Source organism: Oncorhynchus masou, unplaced genomic scaffold, assembly GCF_036934945.1.
Source record: "Oncorhynchus masou masou isolate Uvic2021 unplaced genomic scaffold, UVic_Omas_1.1 unplaced_scaffold_2914, whole genome shotgun sequence".
NCBI lineage: Eukaryota > Metazoa > Chordata > Actinopteri > Salmoniformes > Salmonidae > Oncorhynchus > Oncorhynchus masou.
Window position 1 is genome coordinate 2,107 of NW_027009335.1, and position 20,394 is coordinate 22,500.

Here is a 20,394-nt window from a genome sequence, read left to right on the forward strand (position 1 = left end):
TGTTGTAGTGTGCTGGCTGGCTGGGTGTTGTAGTGTTCAGTGTGCTGGCTGTTGTAGTGTTTCAGTGTGCTGGCTGGGGTTGTAGTGTTTCAGTGTGCTGGCTGGGGTTGTAGTGTTTCAGTGTGCTGGCTGGCCTGGGTTGTAGTGTTTCAGTGTGCTGGCTGGCCTGGGTTGTAGTGTTTCAGTGTGCTGGCTGGTTTTGTAGTGTTTCAGTGTGCTGGCTGGGGTTGTAGTGTTTCAGTGTGCTGGCTGGGGTTGTAGTGTTTCCGTGTGCTGGCTGTCTGGGGTTGTAGTGTTTCAGTGTGCTGGCTGGCTGGGGTTGTAGTGTTTCAGTGTGCTGGCTGGGGTTGTAGTGTTTCCGTGTGCTGGCTGTCTGGGGTTGTAGTGTTTCAGTGTGCTGGCTGGGGTTGTCGTGTTCAGTGTGCTGGCTGTCTGGGTGTTGTCGCCGTTCAGTGTGCTGGCTGTCTGGGTGTTGTAGTCGTTCAGTGTGCTGGCTGGCTGGGTGTTGTAGTCGTTCAGTGTGCTGGCTGGGGTTGTAGTGTTTCAGTGTGCTGGCTGGGGTTGTAGTGTTTCAGTGTGCTGGCTGGGGTTGTAGTGTTTCAGTGTGCTGGCTGGGGTTGTAGTGTTTCAGTGTGCTGGCTGGGGTTGTAGTCTTTCAGTGTGCTGGCTGGGTGTTGTTGTCTATCAGTGGGCTGGCTGGCTGGGTGTTGTAGTCTTTCAGTGTGCTGGCTGGCTGTAGTCTTTCAGTGTGCTGGCTGGCTGTAGTCTTTCAGTGTGCTGGCTGGCTGGGTGTTGTAGTCTTTCAGTGTGCTGGCTGGCTGGGTGTTGTCGTCTTTCAGTGTGCTGGCTGGCTGGGTGTTGTAGTCTTTCAGTGTGCTGGCTGGCTGTGTGTTGTAGTCGTTCAGTGTGCTGGCTGGCTGTAGTCTTTCAGTGTGCTGGCTGGCTGTAGTCTTTTACACTAAAGTCCCACTAAATCCACTAGCCTGAAATGCAGAACCTGTTTTGTGCTAACCTTCCACTGCTTGTACCCTGTGTCATTACCAAACATGACAGACTGGATTTCTCCAGGCTACAAATCCACAGCAACAATGGGATTTATAAATCTTCAACTAGACAGTAAACTATCTACTTTACATGATTTATAAATGAAACATGCTTATTTCTGACCAACACAACTTTATTCATGGGAGCGTACAGACATTTTATAAACTTGACTCATAATGAAAGAAATGATCGTACGCAGAAATGTAACAAGTTATAAAAACACAAGCACATTTAATAAACTGTGTTTCTGGTCATTCATGATTAGTGTGATCATAGTCCAGGGATTTATTCACTCGGAACCAAACAGACCCAAAATGGGTTCAAACAGGGAGGGACTTAGCTGATCTTGTCCAATAAGAAACACTTGTTTTTGTTTTCTGCTGCAAAACCGTTGCGCTACGATGTACACTAATGAATACACCCCTGATGTGTTCCGTCTCTCCTCTCCAGACTCCCCCTGTTGGTCTGAACTGACCGGTATTAACAAGAAACAGGCTGCGGAGAAGCTACCGGGTGAGTCTCCAACGTCTAACTCTCTCTATGACCCCTGACCTCTAACCCCTGACCTCTATAACCTTTGACCTCTAAACCTCTGACCTCTAGGTCAGTACCTGCCAGTGTGTGACGCAGAGGGCTACTACCGGTCCCACCAGTGCCACGGCAGCAGCGGACAGTGCTGGTGTGTCGATCGCTATGGCAACGAGGTCGCAGGGTCACGGACCCACGGAGCAGCAGACTGTGGTAGGTCCGCGCTAAGCATTCTGGGGGGGATCATTTCCAACTAACTAATTGGTTTGATGCCGAAAAAAAGTTGACCGTAACTTGATTGGCTGACCGACTGACCACCTGATTTAGGTTATTTTGGAAATTGATTAGGAAAACATGAAACATAAAACAGAACATTAACAAACAAGAACAGCTCAAGGACAGAACTGGTTCCTGTGTTCTGTAGGGTGGTGTTTAACCTGAGTTCCTTCCTGGTTCCTGTGTTCTGTAGGGTGGTGTTTAACAGTAGTTCCTTCCTGGTTCCTGTGTTCTGTAGGGTGGTGTTTAACAGTAGTTCCTTCCTGGTTCCTGTGTTCTCTAGGGTGGTGTTTAACAGTAGTTCCTTCCTGGTTCCTGTGTTCTGTAGGGTGGTGTTTAATAGTAGTTCCTTCCTGGTTCCTGTGTTCTGTAGGGTGGTGTTTAACCTGAGTTCCTTCCTGGTTCCTGTGTTCTGTAGGGTGGTGTTTAACCTGAGTTCCTTCCTGGTTCCTGTGTTCTGTAGGGTGGTGTTTAACAGTAGTTCCTTCCTGGTTCCTGTGTTCTGTAGGGTGGTGTTTAACAGTAGTTCCTTCCTGGTTCCTGTGTTCTGTAGGGTGGTGTTTAACAGTAGTTCCTTCCTGGTTCCTGTGTTCTGTAGGGTGGTGTTTAACAGTAGTTCCTTCCTGGTTCCTGTGTTCTGTAGGGTGGTGTTTAACCTGAGTTCCTTCCTGGTTCCTGTGTTCTGTAGGGTGGTGTTTAACAGTAGTTCCTTCCTGGTTCCTGTGTTCTGTAGGGTGGTGTTTAACCTGAGTTCCTTCCTGGTTCCTGTGTTCTGTAGGGTGGTGTTTAACAGTAGTTCCTTCCTGGTTTCTGTGTTCTGTAGGGGTGGTGTTTAACGGTAGTTCCTTCCTGGTTCCTGTGTTCTGTAGGGGTGGTGTTTAACGGTAGTTCCTTCCTGGTTCCTGTGTTCTGTAGGGGTGGTGTTTAACGGTAGTTCCTTCCTGGTTCCTGTGTTCTGTAGGGGTGGTGTTTAACAGTAGTTCCTTCCTGGTTCCTGTGTTCTGTAGGGTGGTGTTTAACAGTAGTTCCTTCCTGGTTCCTGTGTTCTGTAGGGTGGTGTTTAACAGTAGTTCCTTCCTGGTTCCTGTGTTCTGTAGGGTGGTGTTTAACAGTAGTTCCTTCCTGGTTCCTGTGTTCTGTAGGGTGGTGTTTAACAGTAGTTCCTTCCTGGTTCCTGTGTTCTGTAGGGTGGTGTTTAACAGTAGTTCCTTCCTGGTTCCTGTGTTCTGTAGGGTGGTGTTTAACCTGAGTTCCTTCCTGGTTCCTGTGTTCTGTAGGGTGGTGTTTAACAGTAGTTCCTTCCTGGTTTCTGTGTTCTGTAGGGTGGTGTTTAACCTGAGTTCCTTCCTGGTTCCTGTGTTCTGTAGGGTGGTGTTTAACAGTAGTTCCTTCCTGGTTCCTGTGTTCTGTAGGGTGGTGTTTAACAGTAGTTCCTTCCTGGTTCCTGTGTTCTGTAGGGTGGTGTTTAACCTGTAGTTCCTTCCTGGTTCCTGTGTTCTGTAGGGTGGTGTTTAACAGTAGTTCCTTCCTGGTTCCTGTGTTCTGTAGGGTGGTGTTTAACAGTAGTTCCTTCCTGGTTCCTGTGTTCTGTAGGGTGGTGTTTAACAGTAGTTCCTTCCTGGTTCCTGTGTTCTGTAGGGTGGTGTTTAACAGTAGTTCCTTCCTGGTTCCTGTGTTCTGTAGGGTGGTGTTTAACAGTAGTTCCTTCCTGGTTCCTGTGTTCTGTAGGGTGGTGTTTAACAGTAGTTCCTTCCTGGTTCCTGTGTTCTGTAGGGTGGTGTTTAACAGTAGTTCCTTCCTGGTTCCTGTGTTCTGTAGGGTGGTGTTTAACAGTAGTTCCTTCCTGGTTCCTGTGTTCTGTAGGGTGTTGTTCAACAGCAGTTCCTTCCTGGTTCCTGTGTTCTGTAGGGTGGTGTTTAACAGTAGTTCCTTCCTGGTTCCTGTGTTCTGTAGGGCGGTGTTGGAATCATCTGGAGACCTTCCAGCGGAGACTTCTCTTCTCCGACGACGACTATGACGTGGTGATGAAGATGATGCCTTCGTCCTGAGCGACCAGATCGATGACGAAGATGACGAAGACGAGGACGACTTCTGACGGGGTGGAAAGATATCTGTCGTTCCTTCACTCTGCACTTCTGTAGGGGACTTCAGCAGCAAGAATAGTTGCTAGGCGACCTGTGTCACCGCTAACAGACTAAAGACATTTCCTTCCTCTTGCTGTGTCTCAAATGTCCCCCTATACCCTAGTCAGTTCCCCAGGGCCCATTGGGTTCTGGGGGAAGTCAGTCCACTACATAGTGTACAGGGCACCATTTGGGATGGCCCACTCTGTGTTTGTTGTCCGTTCCTAACTTAAAGGTGGACTCTGCATTTTGACGCCATCGTACAAAGTGGGGGGAACTTCCTGTAAATAACAGATGTCATCAACAACAACAAAAAACAACAACAACAACAGAAATGTGATCTGTTTCCGCATCAGGAAAGATACAGCATAGCCGTCCGTCCTGTTGTTGGGGTTGTCCCGCAACCAGGAAGTGACCTTGCTGTGTATGACGTCATAATGATCAGCCCACCTTTAGTAGCTGGTAAACGTTTGTTCATGTTTCCACTTTCTCTGCTGTCTGACTTTGGAATGGCCTACGTGGCTGTAACTCCGGGAGTCGTCCAATCAGCGAGAACTTCAACGACCAATCAGAGTTTAGAGACTGGTTTATCGACAGCCAATCACAAGCTGTGGATGGAGTCACATGTGCAATGAGCCCTTTCCTTATTGGACAATCAGTGTCCTCTCCTCTCTTCCTCTCCTCCTTCCTATCTCCTCTCTCTCATCCCTCTTATCTCCTCTCCTCTCTTCCTCTCATCCTTCCTATCTCCTCTCATCCTCTCCTCACTCCTATCACCTCTCCTCTCTTATTCTCCTCCCTCCTATCTCCTCTCCTCTCTTCCTCTCCTCCCTCCTATCTCCTCTCATCCTCTCCTCCCTCCCTCCTATCTCCTCTCATCCTCTCCTCACTCCTATCACCTCTCCTCTCTTCATCTCCTCCCTCCTATCTCCTCTCATCCTCTCCTCACTCCTCCCTATCTCCTCTCTCTCTTCCTCTCCTCCCTCCTATCTCCTCTCATCCTCTCCCTCACTCCTATCTCCTTTCCCTCTCCTCTCCTCTCCCTCCTCTCCTCTTTAGAGACCTCTCTCCTCTCCTCCTCCTCTCTCCTCTCCCTCTCCCTCTCCTCTCCTCTCCTCTCTCCTCTCCTCCTCCTTCCTCTCTTCTCCTTTCCCTCTCCTCTCTCCTCTCATCCTCTCCTCCCTCCTATCTCCTCTCATCCTCTCCTCTCCTCTCCTCTCCTCTTATCTCCTCTCCTTCCCTCTCCTCCTCCTATCTCCTCTCATCCTCTCCTCCCTCCTATCTCCTCTCATCCTCTCCCTCCCTCCTATCTCCTCTCATCCTCTCCTCTCCTCTCCTCTCCTCTCCTCTCCTCTCTTCTCCTTTCCTCTCTTCTCCTCTCCTCCCTCCTATCTCCTCTCCTCTCCTCTCCTCTCTTCTCCTTTCCTCTCTTCTCCTCCCTCCTATCTCCTCTCATCCTCTCCTCTCCTCTCCTCTCCTCTCCTCTCCTCTCCTCTCCTCTCCTCTCCTCTATTGTTACCTGTGTCCGAGTGATGATGGAGAGATTGTCACTGTTTTCTAATGTCTATTGTTTTCCAATAGAAACAGAAACTGATTAGACATTAGGTAGTGATTATTTACGTCCCAAATGGCCCTCTAGTCTCTATGTAGTGCCCTACTTTAGACCAGGGCCCTACGGTCTAACCCCTAGTTCCTATGTAGTGCCCTACTTTAGACCAGGGCCCTACGGTCTAAGCCCTAGTTCCTATGTAGTGCCCTACTTTAGACCAGGGTCTAACCCCTAGTTTCTATGTAGTGCCCTACTTTAGACCAGGGCCCTACGGTCTAACCCCTAGTTCCTATGTAGTGCCCTACTTTAGACCAGGGCCCTACGGTCTAACCCCTAGTTCCTATGTAGTGCCCTACTTTAGACCAGGGCCCTACGGTCTAACCCCTAGTTCCTATGTAGTGCCCTACTTTAGACCAGGGCCATACGGTCTAACCCCTAGTTCCTATGTAGTGCCCGACTTTAGACCAGGGCCATACGGTCTAACCCTAGTTCCTATGTAGTGCCCTACTTTAGACCAGGGCCATACGGTCTAACCCCTAGTTTCTATGTAGTGCCCTACTTTAGACCAGGGCCCTACGGTCCTAACCCCTAGTTCCTATGTAGTGCCCTACTTTAGACCAGGGCCCTACGGTCTAACCCCTAGTTCCTATGTAGTGCCCTACTTTAGACCAGGGCCCTACGGTCTAAGCCCTAGTTCCTATGTAGTGCCCTACTTTAGACCAGGGCCCTACGGTCTAAGCCCTAGTTCCTATGTAGTGCCCTACTTTAGACCAGGGCCCAACGGTCTAACCCCTAGTTTCTATGTAGTGCCCTACTTTAGACCAGGGCCCTACAGTCTAACCCCTAGTTCCTATGTAGTGCCCTACTTTAGACCAGGGCCCTACGGTCTAACCCTAGTTCCTATGTAGTGCCCTACTTTAGACCAGGGCCTCTACGGTCTAACCCCTAGTTCCTATGTAGTGCCCTACTTTAGACCAGGGCCATACGGTCTAACCCTATTTCTATGTAGTGCCCTACTTTAGACCAGGGCCCTACGGTCTAACCCCTAGTTCCTATGTAGTGCCCTACTTTAGACCAGGGCCATACGGTCTAACCCCTAGTTTCTATGTAGTGCCACTTTAGACCAGGGCTGATATGACTGTGGAGAAACAAATAACAGTGTGGAACAAAATATTCACAAACTATTTTTATAGTGAATTGCTTCTAAAAAAACCAGATCTGAATCCCAAATGACTCTGTTCCCTATGTCGTCCACTGAGCCCAGAGGAACCAGATCTGAATCCCAAATGACTCTCTATTCCTCATATCGTCCACTGAGCCCAGAGGAACCAGATCTGAATCCCAAATGACTCTCTATTCCCCATGTAGTTCCACTGAGCCCAGAGGAACCAGATCTGAATCCCAAATTACTCTATTCCCTATATAGTCAATGAGCCAAGTGGAACATGATTGAATCCCAAATGACTCTCTATTCCCTATATAGTCCACTGAGCCAAGTGGAACATGATTGAATCCCAAATGACTCTCTATTCCCTATATAGTGCACTGAGCCCAGAGGAAAGTGGTGAGAAGGGAATAGGGTGCTGTTTGGGCCAGAAAGGGGCCTGTTGTTTTGCCCGCTTGGTCCAGTGGAATATAATCTAAGGCATTGTACATCAAACAGGATCCACTATAGAGGATATGGGTTACGGTTAGATGGGGTTGTTATGGCGTCTGGCTTGGGAGTAGAACACTATCACTATTTAACCTTTTTACATAATAATCTGTATTATACTAGAATAGTTTAACACACACACACACACACACACACTGGATCTGGGTCAGACTGCACTACTAGAACCAACCCTATGGGTCGTTCTGGATCAGACTGCACTACTAGGGCCAACCCTATGGGTCGTTCTGGATCAGACTGCACTACTAGGACCAACCCTATGGGTCGTTCTGGATCAGACTGCCCTACTAGGGCCAACCCTATGGGTCGTTCTGGATCAGACTGCACTACTAGGGCCAACCCTATGGGTCGTTCTGGATCAGACTGCACTACTAGGGCCAACCCTATGGGTCGTTCTGGATCAGACTGCACTACTAGGGCCAACCCTATGGGTCGTTCTGGATCAGACTGCACTACTAGGGCCAACCCTATGGGTAGTTCTGGATCAGACTGCACTACTAGGGCCAACCCTATGGGTCGTTCTGGATCAGACTGCACTACTAGAACCAACCCTATGGGTCGTTCTGGATCAGACTGCACTACTAGGGCCAACCCTATGGGTCGTTCTGGATCAGACTGCACTACTAGGGCCAACCCTATGGGTCGTTCTGGATCAGACTGCCCTACTAGGGCCAACCCTATGGGTCGTTCTGGATCAGACTGCACTACTAGGGCCAACCCTATGGGTCGTTCTGGATCAGACTGCACTACTAGAACCAACCCTATGGGTCGTTCTGGATCAGACTGCACTACTAGGGCCAACCCTATGGGTCGTTCTGGATCAGGTCTGCACTACTAGGGCCAACCCTATGGGTCGTTCTGGATCAGACTGCACTACTAGAACCAACCCTATGGGTAGTTCTGGATCAGACTGCACTACTAGAACCAACCCTATGGGTCGTTCTGGATCAGACTGCACTACTAGGGCCAACCCTATGGGTCGTTCTGGATCAGACTGCACTACTAGGGCCAACCCTATGGGTCGTTCTGGATCAGACTGCACTATTAGAACCAACCCTATGGGTCGTTCTGGATCAGACTGCACTACTAGGGCCAACCCTATGGGTAGTTCTGGATCAGACTGCACTACTAGGGCCAACCCTATGGGTCGTTCTGGATCAGACTGCACTACTAGAACCAACCCTATGGGTCGTTCTGGATCAGACTGCACTACTAGGGCCAACCCTATGGGTCGTTCTGGATCAGACTGCACTACTAGGGCCAACCCTATGGGTCGTTCTGGATCAGACTGCACTACTAGGGCCAACCCTATGGGTCGTTCTGGATCAGACTGCACTACTAGAACCAACCCTATGGGTCGTTCTGGATCAGACTGCACTACTAGGGCCAACCCTATGGGTCGTTCTGGATCAGACTGCACTACTAGGGCCAACCCTATGGGTCGTTCTGGATCAGACTGCACTACTAGGGCCAACCCTATGGGTCGTTCTGGATCAGACTGCACTACTAGGGCCAATCCTATGGGTCGTTCTGGATCAGACTGCACTACTAGGGCCAACCCTATGGGTCGTTCTGGATCAGACTGCACTACTAGGGCCAACCCTATGGGTAGTTCTGGATCAGACTGCACTACTAGGGCCAACCCTATGGGTCTTTCTGGATCAGACTGCACTACTAGAACCAACCCTATGGGTAGTTCTGGATCAGACTGCACTACTAGAACCAACCCTATGGGTCGTTCTGGATCAGACTGCACTACTAGGGCCAACCCTATGGGTCGTTCTGGATCAGACTGCACTACTAGGGCCAACCCTATGGGTCGTTCTGGATCAGACTGCACTACTAGGGCCAACCCTATGGGTCGTTCTGGATCAGACTGCACTACTAGGGCCAACCCTATGGGTCGTTCTGGATCAGACTGCACTACTAGGGCCAACCCTATGGGTCGTTCTGGATCAGACTGCACTACTAGGGCCAACCCTATGGGTCGTTCTGGATCAGACTGCACTACTAGGGCCAATCCTATGGGTCGTTCTGGATCAGACTGCACTACTAGGGCCAATCCTATGGGTCGTTCTGGATCAGACTGCACTACTAGGGCCAACCCTATGGGTCGTTCTGGATCAGACTGCACTACTAGGGCCAACCCTATGGGTCGTTCTGGATCAGACTGCACTACTAGGACCAACCCTATGGGTCGTTCTGGATCAGACTGCACTACTAGGACCAACCCTATGGGTCGTTCTGGATCAGACTGCACTACTAGGGCCAACCCTATGGGTCGTTCTGGATCAGACTGCACTACTAGGGCCAACCCTATGGGTCGTTCTGGATCAGACTGCACTACTAGGGCCAACCCTATGGGTCGTTCTGGATCAGACAAGGCGACATTGGGAATCACCCCACAAATATGGTTTTAGGAAAAAAAAAGAAAAAAAAGCATTTTTAAAATGTATTTAATTTGCTGTAATAAAAAAATATATTGACCAAAGACCTGTCTGTTTACCGGTCTGTCTGTCTGTCTGTCTGTCTGTCTGTCTGTCTGTCTGTCTGTCTGTCTGTCTGTCTGTTTATCTGTCTGCCTGTCTGTCTGTCTGTCTGTGTCTGTCTGACTCATTTATTTTAACAGGTAGGTTATTATATAAGTACTGTACTATTTAGTACTGTACTATATAGGTCATTACTGTAATATATAGGTTAGTACTGTAATATATAGGTTAGTACTGTAATATATAGGTTAGTACTGTACTATATAGGTTAGTACTATATAGGTCAACTGTACTATATAGGTTAGTACTGTACTATATAGGTTAGTACTGTACTATATAGGTTAGTACTGTACTATATAGGTTAGTACTGTAATATATAGGTTAGTACTGTAATATATAGGTTAGTACTGTACTATATAGGTTAGTACTGTACTATATAGGTTAGTACTGTAATATATAGGTTAGTACTGTAATATATAGGTTAGTACTGTACTATATAGGTCAGTACTGTAATATATAGGTTAGTACTGTAATATATAGGTTAGTACTGTAATATATAGGTTAGTACTGTAATATATAGGTTAGTACTGTAATATATAGGTTAGTACTGTAATATAGGTTACTACTGTACTAGGTACTGTAATATATAGGTTAGTACTGTACTATATAGGTTAGGTTATAGGTTAGTACTGTACTATATAGGTTAGTACTGTAATATATAGGTTAGTACTGTAATATATAGGTTAGTACTGTAATATATAGGTCAGTACTGTACTATATATAGGTTAGTACTGTACTATATAGGTTAGTACTGTAATATATAGGTTAGTACTGTAATATATAGGTTAGTACTGTAATATATAGGTTAGTACTGTACTATATAGGTTAGTACTGTAATATATAGGTTAGTACTGTACTATATAGGTCAGTACTGTAATATATAGGTTAGTACTGTACTATATAGGTTAGTACTGTAATATATAGGTTAGTACTGTACTATATAGGTCAGTACTGTACTATATAGGTTAGTTATTACTGTACTTTATAGGTTAGTACTGTAATATATAGGTTATTACTGTAATATATAGGTTAGTACTGTACTATATAGGTTAGTACTGTAATATATAGGTTAGTACTGTAATATATAGGTTAGTACTGTAATATATAGGTCAGTACTGTACTATATAGGATAGTACTGTACTATATAGGTTATACTGTACTATATAGGTTAGTACTGTACTATATAGGTTAATACTGTAATATTATACTGTACATAGTACTGTAATATATAGGTTAGTACTGTACTATATAGGTTAGTACTGTAATATATAGGTTATTACTGTACTATATAGGTTACTACTGTAATATATAGGTTAGTACTGTAATATATAGGTTAGTACTGTAATATATAGGTCAGTACTGTACTATATAGGTTAGTACTGTAATATATAGGTTAGTACTGTAATATATAGGTTAGTACTGTAATATATAGGTTAGTACTGTACTATATAGGTTAGTACTGTACTATATAGGTTAGTACTGTAATATATAGGTCATTACTGTAATATATATAGGTTAGTACTGTACTATATAGGTTAGTACTGTACTATATAGGTTAGTACTGTAATATATAGGTTAGTACTGTACTATATAGGTTAGTACTGTGTACTATATAGGTTATTACTGTAATATATATAGGTTAGTACTGTAATATATACTAGTTAGTACTGTAATATATAGGTTAGTACTGTACTATATAGGTTAGTACTGTAATATATAGGTCATTACTGTAATATATATACTATATAGGTACTGTAATACCATAGGTTAGTACTGTAACACTGTATATTAGTACTGTAATATATATTAGTAACCAATATATAGGTTAGTACTGTACTATATAGGTTAGTACTGTAATATATAGGTCAGTACTGTACTATATAGGTTAGTACTGTAATATATAGGTTAGTACTGTACCATATAGGTTAGTACTGTAATATATAGGTTAGTACTGTAATATATAGTCCAGTACTGTACCAATAGGTTAGTACTATATAGGTCAGTACTGTACTATATAGGTCATTACTGTAATATATAGGTATAGTACTGTAATATATAGGTTAGTACTGTACTATATAGGTTAGTACTGTAATATATAGGTCAGTACTGTACTATATAGGTTAGTACTGTAATATATAGGTTAGTACTGTAATATATAGGTCATTACTGTAATATATATAGGTTAGTACTGTACTATATAGGTTAGTACTGTAATATATAGGTTAGTACTGTAGTACTATATAGGTTAGTACTGTACTATATAGGTTAGTACTGTAATATATAGGTTATTACTGTAATATATATAGGTTAGTACTGTAATATATACTAATAGGTTAGTACTGCAAATATAGGTTAGTACTGTACTATATAGGTTAGTACTGTAATATATATAGGTCATTACTGTAATATATATAGGTTAGTACTGTAATATATAGGTTAGTACTGTAATATATAGGTTAGTACTGTAATATATAGGTTAGTACTGTACTATATAGGTTAGTACTGTAATATATAGGTTAGTACTGTACTATATAGGTTAGTACTGTACTATATAGGTTAGTACTGTACTATATAGGTCAGTACTGTAATATATAGGTTACTGCTGTACTATATAGGTTAGTGCTGTACTATATAGGTTAGTACTGTACTATATAGGTTAGTACTGTAATATATAGGTACTATTACTGTAATATATATAGGTTAGTACTGTACCATATAGGTTAGTACTGTACTATATAGGTTAGTACTGTACTATATAGGTCAGTACTGTTAACTATATAGGTTAGTACTGTACTATATAGGTTACTGTACTATATTGTAATGTATATAGGTTACTACTGTAATATATAGGTTAGTACTGTAATATATAGGTTAGTACTGTACTATATAGGTTAGTACTGTAATATATAGGTCAGTACTGTACTATATAGGTTAGTACTGTAATATATAGGTTAGTACTGTAATATATAGGTTAGTACTGTAATATATAGGTTAGTACTGTAATATATAGTCCAGTACTGTACTATATAGGTCAGTACTGTACTATATAGGTTAGTACTGTAATATATAGGTTAGTACTGTAATATATAGGTTAGTACTGTAATATAGGTAGTACCAATATATAGTACTGTACTATATATGTCAGTACTGTAATATATAGGTTAGTACTGTAATATATAGGTTAGTACTGTACTATATAGGTTAGTACTGTAATATATAGGTTAGTACTGTACTATATATGTTAGTACTGTAATATATAGGTTAGTACTGTAATATATAGGTCATTACTGTAACTATATATACAGTTAGTACTGTACTATATAGTTAGTACTGTAATATATAGGTTAGTACTGTAATATATAGGTTAGTACTGTACTATATAGGTTAGTACTGTAATATATAGGACATTACTGTAATATATATAGGTTGCTAACCATGTGTAGGTTACCCCATAATGTACCCCATAATGACATCACAATATCCCATATTATGTGTAATATATATAGGTTAGTACTGTAATATATGACTCTAGTACTGTACTATATAGGTTAGTACTGTAATATATATAGGTCATTACTGTAATATATATAGGTTAGTACTGTAATATATAGGTTAGTACTGTAATATATAGGTTAGTACTGTAATATATAGGTTAGTACTGTACTATATAGGTTAGTACTGTACTATATAGGTTAGTACTGTACTATATAGGTTAGTACTGTACTATATAGGTTAGTACTGTACTATATAGGTCAGTACTGTAATATATAGGTTAGTGCTGTACTATATAGGTTAGTGCTGTACTATATAGGTTAGTACTGTACTATATAGGTTAGTACTGTAATATATAGGTCATTACTGTAATATATATAGGTTAGTACTGTAATATATAGGTTAGTACTGTAATATATAGGCCAGTACTGTACTATATAGGTCAGTACTGCAATATATAGGTTAGTACTGTACTATATAGGTTAGTACTGTAATATATAGGTTAGTACTGTAATATATAGGTCAGTACTGTAATATATAGGTTAGTACTGTACTATATAGGTTAGTACTGTAATATATAGGTTAGTACTGTACTATATAGGTTAGTACTGTACAGCCATATAGGCCAGTACTGTAATATATCAGGTTAGTACTGTACTATATAGGTTAGTACTGTAATATATAGGTTAGTACTGTACTATATAGGTTAGTACTGTAATATATACAGTGCATTCAGAAAGGATACAGACCCCTTCCCCTTTTCCATTTGTAGTTACTTTACAGCCTCATTCTAAAATGGATTAAATTACTTATTTTATGAGCAATTTACACACAATACCCCATAACGACATCACAGTACCCCATAATGACATCACAATACCCCATAATGACATCACAATATCCCATAACTGTCACGCCCTGGTCGAAATATATTATGTTTATTCTTCATTTATTCGGTCAGGCCAGGGTGTGACATGGGTTATTGTGGTGTGTTTTTGTCAGGCCTTGGGGTTTTGTGGGATGTCTAGCGTAGTTTATGGCTGCCTGAGGCGGTTCTCAATCAGAGTCAGGTGATTATCGTTGTCTCTGATTGGGAACCATATTTAGGCAGCCATATTCTTTGAGTGTTTTCTTGGGTGATTGTTCCTGTCTCTGTGTCTTCACCAGATAGGACTGTTTAGGTTTTCACGTTCCGTTTGTTGTTTTTGTATTGTTCGTGTTTTTTCGTTCTTCATTAAACATGTCTCAAAAATACCACGCTGCATTTTGGTCCGCTCCTCCTTCAACAGAAGAAAGTCGTTACAGAATCACCCTACCACATGTGACCAAGCGGCGTGGTAACAGGCAGGTGCAGCAAAGAGAGGAATGGACATGGGAGGACGAATTGTTCTGATAGAAGGACCCTGGGATCAGCCTGGAGAATATCGCCGCCCCAAAGAAGAACTGAAGGCAACATCTGCTAACCATGCCAAGAGCGCCGGTATGAGGAGGACAATAACATATCACGGCGACGCGGCTTGGAAGCCCGAGAGTCAGCCCCAAAAATTTCTTGGGAGGGGGCTCAGGGAGAGTGTGGCAGAGTCAGGAGTCAGGCCTGAGCCAACTCTCCCTGTTTATCGTGAGGCTTCAAGGAGGAGACCAGAACCATGAGCCGGTGTTGGAGGTGACCAAAACAGAGACTGTGAAGGAGTTAATGGGGAAATCTGGAGGACCAGAGTAATGAGGGAGTTGCTATGTTATGTGCCAATTTAAGTATGTGAATTCTGCCCGACGGAGCGACCAATGTCGGGGATTTGATGGCACCTGGGTCAGCGCTAACCATACTCGTCCTGAGCTGCGTGTTAGTCGGCTGGTGAAGTTGGTGCCAGCCTCACGCACCAGGCCTCCTGTACATCCCTAGCCTTGCACGTCCTGTTCCAGCACTACTCTCAAGATCTCCAGTACGCCTTCACGGTCTAGCCCATCCTGTGCCACCTCCACACACAGTCCTCCGGTCTGCAGCTAACCTGCAACCAGGCTTCCATCTGTGCATGTCCTCGTCCCAGTACCACCAATGCCAGCACTGCGCATCAGGCCTAACAGTGCGCCTGCCTCCAGCATCTGCTAACCGGAGCCTCCGCCTGGTCAGCGCTGCCAGTCAATAACATCTGCCATGTGACCAATAACATCTGCTAACCATGTGACCAATAACATCTGCTAACCATGTGACCATTAACATCTGCTAACCATGTGACCAATAACATCTGCTAACCATGTGACCATTAACATCTGCTAACCATGTGACCAATAACATATGCTAACCATGTGACCAATAACATCTGCTAACCATGTGACCAATAACATCTGCTAACCATGTGACCAATAACATCTGCTAACCATGTGACCAATAACATCTGCTAACCATGTGACCAATAACATCTGCTAACCATGTATACGTGACCAATAACATCTGCTAACCATGTGACCAATAACACCTACTAACCATGTGACCAATAACATCTGCTAACCATGTGACCAATAACATCTGCTAAACATGTAATCAATAACATCTGCTAGCCATGTGTATGTGACCAATAACATCTGCTAACCATGTGACCATTAACATCTGCTAACCATGTGACCATTAACATCTGCTAACCATGTGACCAATAACATCTGCTAACCATTTGACCAATAACATCTGCTAACCATGTGACCAATAACATCTGCTAACCATGTGACCAATAACATCTGCTAACCATGTGATCAATAACATCTGCTAGCCATGTGTATGTGACCAATAACATCTGCTAACCATGTGACCATTAACATCTGCTAACCATGTGACCATTAACATCTGCTAACCATGTGACCAATAACATCTGCTAACCATGTGACCAATAACATCTGCTAACCATGTGTATGTGACCAATAACATGTGCTAACCATGTGTATGTGACCAATAACATCTGCTAACCATGTGACCAATAACATCTGCTAACCATGTGTATGTGACCAATAACATCTGCTAACCATGTGACCAATAACATCTGCTAACCATGTGTATGTGACCAATAACATCTGCTAACCATGTGACCTATAACATCTTCTAACCATGTGTATGTGACCAATAACATCTGCTAACCATGTGTATGTGACCAATAACATCTGCTAACCATGTGTATGTGACCAATAACATCTGATAACCATGTGTATGTGACCAATAACATCTGCTAACCATGTGTATGTGACCAATAACATCTGCTAACCATGTGACCAATAACATCTGCTAACCATGTGACCAATAACATCTGCTAACCATGTGACCATTAACATCTGCTAACCATGTGATCAATAACATCTGCTAACCATGTGACCAATAACATCTGCTAACCATGTGACCATTAACATCTGCTAACCATGTGACCAATAACATCTGCTAACCATGTGACCAATAACATCTGCTAACCATCTGACCATTAACATCTGCTAACCATGTGACCAATAACATCTGCTAAACATGTGTATGTGACCAATAACATCTCCTAACCATGTGTATGTGACCAATAACATCTGCTAACCATGTGTATGTGACCAATAACATCTGATAACCATGTGCATGTGACCAATAACATCTGCTAACCATGTGTATGTGACCATTAACATCTGCTAACCATGTGACCAATAACATCTGCTAACCATGTGACCAATAACATCTGCTAACCATGTGACCATTAACATCTGCTAACCATGTGACCAATAACATCTGCTAACCATGTGACCATTAACATCTGCTAACCATGTGACCAATAACATCTGCTAACCATGTGTATGTGACCAATAACATCTGATAACCATGTGTATGTGACCAATAACATCTGCTAACCATGTGTATGTGACCAATAACATCTGCTAACCATGTGACCAATAACATCTGCTAACCATGTGTATGTGACCAATAACATCTGCTAACCATGTGTATGTGACCAATAACATCTGCTAACCATGTGTATGTGACCAATAACATCTGCTAACCATGTGACCTATAACATCTGCTAACCATGTGTATGTGACCAATAACATCTGCTAACCATGTGACCAATAACATCTGCTAACCATGTGTATGTGACCAATAACATCTGCTAACCATGTGACCTATAACATCTCCTAACCATGTGTATGTGACCAATAACATCTGCTAACCATGTGTATGTGACCAATAACATCTGCTAACCATGTGTATGTGACCAATAACATCTGATAACCATGTGCATGTGACCAATAACATCTGCTAACCATGTGTATGTGACCATTAACATCTGCTAACCATGTGACCAATAACATCTGCTAACCATGTGACCAATAACATCTGCTAACCATGTGACCATTAACATCTGCTAACCATGTGATCAATAACATCTGCTAACCATGTGACCAATAACATCTGCTAACCATGTGACCATTAACATCTGCTAACCATGTGACCAATAACATCTGCTAACCATGTGACCAATAACATCTGCTAACCATCTGACCATTAACATCTGCTAACCATGTGACCAATAACATCTGCTAAACATGTGTATGTGACCAATAACATCTCCTAACCATGTGTATGTGACCAATAACATCTGCTAACCATGTGTATGTGACCAATAACATCTGATAACCATGTGCATGTGACCAATAACATCTGCTAACCATGTGTATGTGACCATTAACATCTGCTAACCATGTGACCAATAACATCTGCTAACCATGTGACCAATAACATCTGCTAACCATGTGACCATTAACATCTGCTAACCATGTGACCAATAACATCTGCTAACCATGTGACCATTAACATCTGCTAACCATGTGACCAATAACATCTGCTAACCATGTGTATGTGACCAATAACATCTGATAACCATGTGTATGTGACCAATAACATCTGCTAACCATGTGTATGTGACCAATAACATCTGATAACCATGTATACGTGACCAATAACATCTGCTAACCATGTGACCAATAACATCTGCTAACCATGTGCATGTGACCAATAACATATGATTTGAAATATGTGTTATTTCATAGTTTTGATTTTAAATATATTTTGATTTGGTTCCGACATGATTCCATATGTGTGAATTCACAGTTGTGATGTCATCACTATAATTCTACAATGTAGAAAACAGTACAAATAAATAAAATCCCTGGAATGAGTCTAAACTGTTGACTGGTACTGTACACACACACACACACACACACACACACACACACACACACACACACACACACACACACACACACACACACAGATCATTACATCATGACTGCCGTATCATTCAGTAGTCATTTACAACACAAACCAGAGTTATCTTTTACCTGTGTGTAGTTTTAATGACTCAGCATAGAGAGGAAGCCATTTTTGTTCCTTAGAACTACAAACATGGAGGAGATATGATAGAACAGAACTACAAACATGGAGGAGAGAGGTCTCGACAGATCCTACAGAGGGACAGGATCACCAGGAGCTTGGCACATACAATACATGAGACAACTCTTTACACACACACACACACACACACACACACACACCTGACTAGTTTCCTCTTTTTTCTTATTTAACAATAAATCTTTCAAGTTCTGCAAACTCATTGTCAAATCAAATTATTCAAAACAAACAAACAAACAAATAACAACTAATGTTAGAGACTCAAGAACGTACATTTGGTTCTAAGGCAATATAAGTGCTGTCAAAACCCAACGTTGTCAGGACGTTTTCAGAAGAACGTTGTCAGAACGTTGTCAGAACGTTGTCAGAACGACATTGTCTCTCAGTTTGTATAATGTTTGCCTGAACGTTGTCAGAATGTTTTCTAAGCAGAACATTGTCAGGACTTTGTCAAACCTCAAAAATGGTCAGAACGTTGTCAGCACCGTAAGTTGTCTGGCCGTTGTCTGAACGTCGTCTCTCGGTTTGTATGAGGTTTGTCTGAAACGTTGTCTGAACAGGAAGTTGTCAGAAAGTTATCGGGATGTTGTCTCTCAGTTTGTATAATGTTGCCTCAGCGTTACCTCATGCTTCTCTCAGTCAGTCAGCCAATCAGTCAGTCAGCCAGTCCATCAGTGAATCAGTCAGCCAATCAGTCAGCCAGCCAGTCCATCAGTGAATCAGTCAGCCAATCAGTCAGTCAGCCAGTCCATCAGTGAATCAGTCAGCCAATCAGTCAGCCAGCCAGTCCATCAGTGAATCAGTCAGCCAATCAGTCAGTCAGCCAGTCCATCAGTGAATCAGTTAGCCAGTCAGTCAGTCAACCTACCAAACAGCCAGTAAAACAGTCAGCCAGCCAATCAGACAGTCAGTCAGCCAGTAAAACAGTCAGCCAGCCAATCAAACAGTCAGTCAGCCAGTCAATCAGTCAGTCAGTCAGCCAGTCAGTCAGTCAACCAGCCAATCAGACAGTCAGTCAGTTAGCCAGTAAAATAGTCATCCAGTCACTCAGTCAACCAGCCAATCAGACAGTCAATCAGTCAGCCAGTAAAATAGTCATCCAGTAACTCAGTCAAATAGTCAGCGACTCAGTCAGCCAAACAGCCAGTCAGTTATTTAGTCCAGTTCCATGTATTAAATCCAGTTCCTGTTCACACTCCAGTTTCAGAATTTAATCCAGTTTCAGTATTTAATCCAGTTTCAGTATTTAATCCTGTTTCAGTATTTAATCCAGTTTCAGAATTTAATCCAGTTTCAGTATTTAAGACTGTTTCAGTATTTAATCCAGTTTCAGTATTTAATCCAGTTTCAGTATTTAATCCAGTTTCAGTATTTAATCCTGTTTCAGTATTTAATCCAGTTTCAGTATTTAATCCTGTTTCAGTATTGAATCCTGTTTCAGTATTTAATCCAGTTTCAGAATTTAATCCAGTTTCAGTATTGAATCCTGTTTAAGTATTTAATCCAGTTTCCGTATTTAATCCTGTTTCAGTATTTAATCCAGTTTCCGTATTTAATCCAGTTTCAGTATTTAATCCAGTTCCCGTCGTTAAAGCAGTTCCATTAATCCTGTTGCAGTGTGAAGCTGTGATCCAGTCTCTCTTCACATGTAGTCCTCAGAGTTCTAGAAGCTCCCCTGTTAAGAGATGGACTGATCAGTCCTCCCCCTCTCTCCTCTGGTTCTCACCCACACTCACTCC

General features: G+C 42.6%; 1 protein-coding gene across 1 annotated transcript in view; it reads right to left on the bottom strand.

Moving 5' to 3' along the window:
* Nucleotides 1-18,916: 18,916 nt before the first annotated feature.
* Nucleotides 18,917-20,394, bottom strand: part of LOC135534006 (dorsal-ventral patterning tolloid-like protein 1) — a 26,734-nt gene continuing 25,256 nt past the window's right edge. Inside the window, exon 8 of the mRNA XM_064961168.1 lies at nt 18,917-20,394. This exon is cut by the window's right edge and continues 317 nt beyond it. The gene's annotated coding sequence lies outside the window, so the exon portion shown is untranslated.